The sequence below is a fragment of the Bubalus kerabau genome, chromosome 14 (genome assembly GCF_029407905.1).
Source record: "Bubalus kerabau isolate K-KA32 ecotype Philippines breed swamp buffalo chromosome 14, PCC_UOA_SB_1v2, whole genome shotgun sequence".
NCBI lineage: Eukaryota > Metazoa > Chordata > Mammalia > Artiodactyla > Bovidae > Bubalus > Bubalus kerabau.
This window is the reverse complement of record NC_073637.1, coordinates 63549688-63559022: the sequence shown is the minus strand read 5'-3', so window position 1 is coordinate 63559022 and position 9335 is coordinate 63549688. Positions and strand designations below refer to the sequence as shown.

Sequence of the window (9335 nt, the reverse complement as noted above, 5' to 3'; positions counted from 1 at the left end):
TTGTTTCCATATCTTGACTATTGTGAGTAATACTGCCGTGAACAAGGGTGCAGATATCTCTTCAAGACAGTGATTTAATTTCCTTCAGCTCTATAACCATAAGTGGAATTGCTGGAATATATGGTAGTTCTAGTTTCAATATTTTGAGGAAACTCCATACTGTTTTCCTGACCGGCTGCACTAATCTACAGTCCCATGTCTTACCTTTTTCTACATCCTCACCAACATTTTTTTTTAAATAATAGCCATTCTAACAGGTGTGAGGTGATATCTCATTGTGGTTTTGATTTGCATTTTCCTGATCATTAGTGAGGTTGAGCCCCTTTTCATGTACCTATTGGCCATTTGGGAAAATCTCTGTTTAGATCTTGTGCCCATTTTTAAATTGGGTTGTGTTTTCACTATTAAGCTATGTGAAATCCTCATATATTTTGGATATTAACCCTTTTTCAGATACGTGATTTGCAAATATTTTCTCTCATTCTGTAGGGTGCCTTTTCGTGTTGCTGATATTTTCCTTTGTTCTGCAGAAGAATTTTAGCTTGATGTAATCTCTCTTCTTTATTTTTGCTTTTATTGCTTGTGCTTATGCTGTCAAATGCAAAACGTCATAACTAAGACTCATGTCAAGGAGCTTTCCTCCCATGTTTTCTTCTAGGAGATTTACAGTTTCAGATCTTACATTGAAGTCTTTAATCCATTTCAGATTTCGTGAGTGAAGTAAATCAGGGGTCCAGTTTCATTCTTTTGCATGTGGATATCCAGTTCTCCCCCAGTATCATTTACTGAAGAATTTTTTTCCCTAATAAGGCATAATATTTTAGTTTATGCCAGGGCTTCTGCACCCAGCTGGCCTGCATTACTGCCTCACACCTGGTCTGGGAAAACAGATTGCCTTCCATCAAGAGCCAGGTGTGCCTTCTTCCCCTGCTGGGACTCTGTTCTTGAAGGTCAGCTGCATTTCACGGAGCACATCCTACCTCCAGGGACTATCTCAGGATGGCAGTTCCAAAGCTGCCATATGGGCTTTCCCCGAGGTCTATTTTATTAGGTACACCTGCCTTAAATATGCGTCTGTTTCCTTCTCCTTCCAAATTCACCTGTGGGAAAGTGTCTTTCTTAGGGTTGAATGATGGGACATCTCAATCCCTGAACTTTGAGGGGCACTAGAACTGGGGTGGACACCCATCCCTCACCTCTGAAGTGGGGAGAGGAGATTGCAGCAGTGTGCCTCTCCCTGCCTGCATTGTTCAGTTAGCTAGGAAACACCTTTCCACAGTTCTAAAAACTCTGCACATTGTGAGATCAGTTTAATAATGGCGTTTAAGAAGGAGAGGGACTTCCCTGGTGGTGCAGTGGCTGAGTCCATGCTCCCAATGCAGGGGGCCTGGGATCCATCCCTGGCTGGGAAACTAGATTCCCCATGTGGCAGCTAAGAGTTCAAATGCCGCAACTAAGGTGTGGTGCCGCCAAATAAAGTTTCTTTTTTAAAAAGAGAAGACGTTGAGCAGATTAAATATGACATCAATTTTAAAATATACTTTAATTTCAGAAACAGAAATGTGCTGTTTGGGATTCAAGATGTACACTATTTCTTTTTGTTTTTAATTGAAGTTATCAATTCATTTCAGTCGCTCAGTCATGTCCGACTCTTTGTGACCCCATGAACTGCAGTTCTTTGGCACTTGGCTTTCATTATTGAAGTATAGTTGATGTATAATATTTATATAAATTACAGGTGTAAAACACAATTCACAATTTTTAAAGATTATACTACATTTATAGTTATTATACAATATTGGCCATATTCCCTGTGTTGAGCAGTATGTCCTTGTAGCTTATTTTGTACATAATAGTACCAGTTAAGCCCCTACCCTTCCCTTATATAGCCTCTCCTCCCTTCTCCCCATAACTACTAATTTGTTCTCTATATCTGTGAATCTGTTTCATTTTTGTTATATTTACTAGTTTGCTGTATTTTTTAGATTCTACATATAAGTTATATCATACAGTTATTTTTCTTTCTGTGACTTATTTCACTTAGCATAATGCCCTCCAAGTCCATCCATGTTGCTGCAAATGGCAAAATTTTATTCTTTTTTGTGACTGAGTAGTATTCCTTTCCATATACATATGTGTATACACACACACACACACGCACACATATACATACATACACACCACATCTTCTTTAACCATTCATCTATTGATGGACATTTAGGTTGCTTGGCAATTGTAAATAATGTGACTATGAACATTGGGTGCATGTATCTTTTTGAATTAATATTTTCAGGTTTTTTTGGATATATACCCAGGTGTGGAATTGCTGAGTGGACTGCAAGGAGATCCAACCAGTCCATTCTAAAGGAGATCAGCCCTGGGATTTCTTTGGAAGGAATGATGCTAAAGCTGAAACTCCAGTACTTTGGCCACCTCATGCGAAGAGTTGACTCATTGGAAAAGACTCTGATGCTGGGAGGGATTGGGGGCAGGAGGAGAAGGGGATGACAGAGGATGAGATGGCTGGATGGCATCACTGACTTGATGGATGTGAGTTTGAGTGAACTCCGGGAGTTGGTGATGGACAGGGAGGCCTGGCGTGCTACAATTCAAGGGGTCGCAAAGAGTTGGACATGACTGAGCAACTGAACTTAACTGGACTGAATGGTAGTTCTGTTTTTAGTTTTTTGAGAAACTTCCATACTGTTTTCCACAATGGCTGCACCAATTTACATTCCCACTAACAGTGTATGATGGTTTCCTTTTCTCCTCATTCTTGCCAACATTTGTTATTTGCACTGTTTTTGATGAAAGGCATTGTAACAGGTGTGAAGTGATATCTCCTTGTGATTTTGATTTGCATTTCCGTGATGATTAGAGTTGCTGAGCATCTTTTCATGTACTTGTTGGCCATCTGCATTTCCTCTTTGAAAAAATGTCCATTCAGATATTCTGCCCATTTTTCAGTTGGGTTGTTTGCTTCTTTGTTATTGAGTAGTGTGAACTTTTGGAAATTAAACCCTTGTTAGTCATATCACCTGCAATTATTTCCTCTCTGTCCATCGGTTATCTCTTCATATGTTTATAGTTTCCTTTGCTGTGTAAAAGCTTGTAAGTTTGATTAGGTCCCATTTGTTTATTTTTGCCTTTATTTCTGTTGCTTAGGGAGACTTATTGAAGAAGACATTGGTATGATTTATGTCAGAGAATGTTTAAGAGTTTTAAGTATCATACTGTTTTGATTACTGTAGCTTTGTAGTATAGCCTGAAATCAGGGAGTGTGATTCCTTTAGCTTTGTTTTTTCTCAAGATTGTTTTGGCTATACATGGTCTTTTGTGTTTCCATACAAAATTTTAAAATTATTTGTTCTGGTTCTGTGAAAAATACTGCTGGTATTTTGATAGGGATTGCAGTGAATCTTTAGATTGCCTTGGGTAGTATGGCTATTTTAACAATATTAATTCTTCTAATACAAGAACATGGTATATCTTTCCATCTGCTCATCTCATGTTCAATTTGTTTCATCATTGTCTTGTAGTTTTTTGAGTACAGGTCTTTTACCTCCTGAGGTAAGTTTATTTCTAAGTATGTTATTCTTTTTGATGTAATAGTAAATGGGATAGTTTCCTTAGTTTCTCTTTCTGATAGTTCATTGTCAGTGTATAGAAAGGCAACATTTTTATATTAATTTTGTATCTGGCAAGTTTACCAAATTCATTAAAGAGCCATAGTAGTTTTCCAGGGGCATCTTTAGGATTTTCTGTGTATAGTATCATATCAAGATGTACACTATTTCTGAGTGTCTGCTAAATGCTGGTGCTAAAATATAGTGTAGAGCAAGTGAGACACAGTTTCTGCCTTTATGGGGAATATCCTTTAAGACTGGAGACAAACAGTAGTCAAGTCATTAGTAAAATAGACACAAATGTGCAAAGGGCTTTGAACTTGAAATACAAGACCCTGTGGTATGGACATTTTTGAGTTCACCACTTTATCTCCTTTGCCACTTATTACATGCCTGAAGAGTGGGGCCCAACCTCACTTTGCTTTTTCTCCTTTTCTTTCTTCTACTTGTTTCTAGGGTCTTGTGTTAGCACTCACTATAGCCCACATGCCCAGTTCTGTACTTGCACGTAATTTAAATGTTTGTTCAGTGGGATTGAAGAATAAGATGTCAAGCTTCTTTAGGGCGGGGACCAGCCTCATCGGTCTGTGATCCCCACTACAGGGCTGTCAACTAATGCACCCAGTGGTTACTGTCCACTGAGAAAACGTCCAGGAGTCACCTTCCACTTCCCTTTGTGGAAGGTCAGCTAGCATGTGGTAAGGCACCTCCTAAGTGTCCAGCCTGCTCTAGCTGCTTTATTAGATGAGGAAACTGACCCTTAGAGAAGTAACTTACTCAAGATCACTTAACAAATAGGTGAAGGGCTTGGACCCCAGCTCTGTCTGACGGCAAAGCCAGTTCTCATGACACCTCATCATCAGACATAAGAGGCCAAGGAAAATGTGGTGAATCAGTGAATCTGATTCCTTTTGAAAATCCCAAGAGGCTTTTCTGCTCGTCACCAAACTCTGCTTCTATTACCAGCAGGGATTATTTTCTGTCTGTCTCAATGCCTCCTTTTCACGCAAGCTAATCTTCCTGCTTTCTGAAGACTATTGATTAAATTTTCCAAGGAGATATCTTCCTGCATTCTCTCCTTTCAGTACACATACTGGAACATCCAAGCCCCAGAAATAGAGGCTGGAATTTATTCCCTGTGGCTGTAGGTAAATTTACTTGTGACTGAGAGAACAGTAGTGGGTCATCCTGAGCCAAAGGTATTTGGTATAATTCAAAGTTATGGGAGTTTCCAGATTTAATCCAAAGGTCCTCAGATCTCACTGGCCTCTTGGTACAGAGAGGCTCACAGGAAGAACAAAGATCATATTTCACGCTTCTCACCACCGCTTACTTGTTCTCTCTGTCCCCCAGCCCTTTGTCATCTCCCAGAGTATTTCAGGGGGTCCTCAGGGTAGGACTAGCCAGCTGCTATTCTGCTAAGATGCGGTCCTATTTTTGTTTGGAATTTTTTTTTTTTTTTTTATACATTCTGTTTTAGAAACTGCCCCCTCACTTGCTGTCCCCACCCTCCCCACACACAGACAACCATATCCTGGGCTGCTGCTGCTGCTGCTAAGTCGCTTCAGTCATGTCCAACTCTGCGCAACCCCATAGACGGAAGCCCACCAGGCTTCCCCGTCCCTGGGATTCTCCAGGCAAGAACACTGGAGTGGGTTGCCATTTCCTTCTCCGATGCGTGAAAGTGAAAAGTGAAAGGGAAGTTGCTCAGTCGTGTCCGACTCTTATCCCGGGCAGGCACTGGCATATCTTCCAGGCACCTTTATTTTTGCAACTGGGCATCACTGTCACCTCTAGTGGGCACTGAAGTCCCCTTTTAGTTATTGCCACAACCACTGAGACTCTAAAGCAGTGGTTCTCAACTAGGCAATTTACCCAGCTTCCAGGATCTAATGCCTGATGATCTGAGATTGAGCTGATGTAATGATAATAGAAATAAAGTGCACAATAAATGTAATGACTTGAATGATCCCGAAACCATCTCCACCCCGTCCCCCCATGCGTGAAAAAATTGTCTTCCACGAAACCCAGATCCTGGTGCCAAAACGGCTGGGGACTACCCATGGACAGAGAAGCCTGGCGGGCTGTAGTCCGTGGGGTTGCAAAGAGTCGGGCACAACTGAGCAACTAAGCACAGCACCACCCTGGGAACAAGATCTGGAGACATTTTGGAATGTCACCACTAGGGGGCGGGTGCTGTAGGCATCTAGAGGGTAGAGGCCAGGGGTGTGCGGAACACCCTGCAGAGCTCGGGACAGTCCCAACAGGCAGAGATTACCCATCCCCAAATGGCATAGTACTGAGCTTGAGAAACTCTGCTCTAGCGGGATGTCCAGAATGAGCAGAGTTATATGACAAAGTAGGAAAGAAGACTTCTCTCCCCTTTTTGTGTTATGTTGTAGTTTTAGAGGGGCCCCCTGTGGTGTGGTTTGTACCCTATGACTTAAGATAAGTTTTTGACCAGCAGCTTTCTTAATTTTTGCTTGTGCTCTCTGGGGTCAGGTTGGGGACAGAAGACGGAGCTCAGGGATAAAGGATGAATTTTTTTTTTTTTTGCTCCTCTCCTCCCCTCGAGCCGTGAGGCTTGGCTCTTCTCCTTCCTGGGTGACGCCCACTGAGCCTGGCTCCTCTCCCCTTAGGGCAAGTTATTTTGGGGAGGATAATATACATATGCTGCTAGCTCCCCCCCCCCACGCCCCGCACCGGTTTGTCCTGACATGTCTGAACTCCAGTGCAGATCCTAGCATAAGCTCAAACAAGAGAGAATCTTTTATGAGTTGGTGTCCAGGTACTGCAGAACTTGAGTGCTATTGAAGTGTAAAGCTTGTGGTCTACACTATGAATCAGTTAGGACACTTTTGGTGGCAAGTAATAAAAAATCAACATCTACCAAGATAAAACTTTAAGCAAAAGAAAGGACTGTAGGAGATTTCCCTGGCATTGCAATGGTTAAGACTCCAAACTTCCAATGCATAGGGCACGGGTTTGATCCCCAATCAGAGAGCTAAGGTCTCACATGTTGCATAGCACAGCCAAAAATATATAAATAAAATAAACTGTTCTGCCCTTTTCCCCCCACCAAAAAAATAGTAGGGGGAGTACTGTATTGGTTCAGGTAACAGAAAGGCCAAGTGTAGGACTGTCTGGGGGTGAGGCTGGGTTCAAGGCTCACATTATGTCAGGGACCCCATGTCTCCCTCTCCATGTCTCAAGTCCCTTCTGTGTGGGCTCCATTCTCAGAAAGCATCTTCCCTAGGACTGGCACAGCCCAACGTCAAAGCTCCCAGAGTCCAGCCCAGTGGGAAAAAGAGCGTCTTCCATTAGCTCCTGCTAATGGGTCCTGGGAGTTACTGACCTGGGTCATGTGATGCCCCTGAGCCAATCACATGGTCCCTGAGAATGCAGAGTGCTGACTGGCTTTGCCCTTGATCTCTAACTCAGATCTCTAACTGGGTGATCTTAACTCAGATCACCCAGTCTGAAGGTGGGAGGGTGAGGTTGCTGGGAAAAAGAATACTGAAGTAGTGGGGGACAAGCCCACTGCAGTGGTTTAGAATCTTAGGTTCTATCAAAGCAGCTACAGGGCTACTAGGTAGGTCAGGAAGAGAATCTCTAATGAAGAATATGTCATTTTAAAATGAGAAAGGGTTGATAGTTTTATGCTTAAAACAGACTGGACTGCAGGGTATGGGGAGCATGGGGTCTGGGAAGGTGCAGGGAACTCTATAGTAACCTGTGATAGAAAGGAAATATTGTCTACATGTTCCTCTTGTTATACTGTTTATAGGCTCCTATTTGACACCCTGTGCTCTGCCTCAACCTTTCAATACATGAAATATATAACTACTGTTTGATATTTGCCTGATTATATGCCACGGTGTATTCAACTGTGATGAACACTTACATTTTTCTGTATCTTAATTTATTCAGATTTATTCCTAAAATTGCTTGTGAAATCTCACATCTTTGTTTTACTAAGCAACTTTCTAAAACAATGTTTCATTAGTTTCTTTTAAAAGCCAAAATGTGGCAATTGAAGTACTTTTAATTTCCATTAGACTTTAAACTGCAATTCTTCAACTTCACACCCAAGTGCTATTTGTAAGCATATCTTTTAAATAGAAGTCAATTTTAAAGGAAAAAAAAAAACCTTTATACCTATCTCAGTGGAGTAGGGAGGCTTAAAAGAAAGCAACTAGTCAGTGCCTGACATGTGATGGGCTCTCCATAAATAGAAACTCCCTTCCCATTCTTTTTAATACCTTTAAAAACTCTGATAAAGGAAAAGAAATGGACCATATCCACTATAGTTTGCAGAGATTGCGATATTCATGTTTTCCAAGAGGTTATATGACTTAAACCTAAGTTATAGTTTCATTTTAAATAAAATATGTAATTTAATAATTAAAAATGAATTAGAATTGTGTACAAATTTGTTCCAAAATTAGTTATATTTCCCATGGTTTATATAAGAAAAACATAGTGTTTTTCTTAAAACGAGAGCAAAAATTAAAATGCCAAAGAGATCTTTCCTCTTCTTAGGTTAGCAGAGGTAGCTGGGCACAGTGGCAGAATTCATTCCCTGGAAAGGGAGAGAAACCTCTGGCACGCCAAATGAGAAGGAGTCATTTAGTGCTGAGCTGGGTGGTGTTGACACCAGGTGTGGGTGGTGTTGGGCAAGCACAGGTCTGTGTTGCCCCCTCACCAGGTTGGAAAGGTGAAGGAGTGAGGGAGACCCCTGCGGGGAAGAGATCATCCTCAGCAGTGTCACCGAGGTGGGCATGAGGCTGGCACTTACGAGGAACAGGACACCAGCCTGTCTGGAGGATAAGATGCGCAATTAGAACCAAGCCGCATAATGACTGAGCCCACACGGCTGAGCTCTTTAGAGCCAGCAGAGGTGTTTGGATCTGATGCAGTGTGGCAATGTGATGCGAGGAAGGAAGCCACGCGTTGGGAAGATTTGTCTTTCTGTCATGATATGGATGTTCTGGACAGCGGTGAGAGGCTACAGTCAAGGGGGCCAGCTGTCGCCTTTGCAATCATCTAGGAGAGGCGAGCTGGACCTCACCAAGGGGAGCAGAAAAGGACGGTAAAGAGCTATGTGGGAAGATGTATAAAAGGAAGAAATGGCAAAGCTTAGTGTCAGACTTGATTATTGGGAAAGAAGGAAAAGGGAAAGGAAATAACTCACAAACATTTTTTAAGACCAGAGGCTAGAAAGTTCATGGGCTCATGACATACATGACAGAGCCAGGTAGAAGACTGAAGGTAACATCAGCTCAGTTTGGACGTGCTGAGTCTAAGGTGACCTGAGCGACTTCCATGTGGAAGAGTTGGACTGCCGTTGATTCTGCAGGACTGCGGGCATCTCCTCCCGAATCTCTCCCTCCCTTCTCCCCTAACTGTGTCTTGAATCCATCCTGTTCAACCCATCCCCACCCTACTGTTTGAGTTGAGGTTTTCATCCCCTCCTGCCTTCAGAGAGTGTAATAGTCCTAACCAAGTTTCCTTTCTCCAGACTCATCCTCTTTAATCCATCATCTTCCATGTCATTGAACTTTTCCTCTTATTTCTCATATGCCCATAATTTGGTTTTCCAGATTACTAATTCAGTATGGCTCTAGGGAGACTGTAAAGTGTTGTGGTGGATTATGAATGGAACTGCCTTTGCTTATCTCTAAAAAAAATCAAGTAAAGGGTTTTAAT

The 9335-nt window shown here is 42.1% G+C and overlaps 1 protein-coding gene across 1 annotated transcript in view; it reads left to right on the top strand.

Annotated features, from left to right (window-relative positions):
- Positions 1-9335, top strand: part of BAALC (BAALC binder of MAP3K1 and KLF4) — an 86386-nt gene that overhangs the window by 41338 nt on the left and 35713 nt on the right. The gene's annotated exons all lie outside the window — the stretch shown is intronic.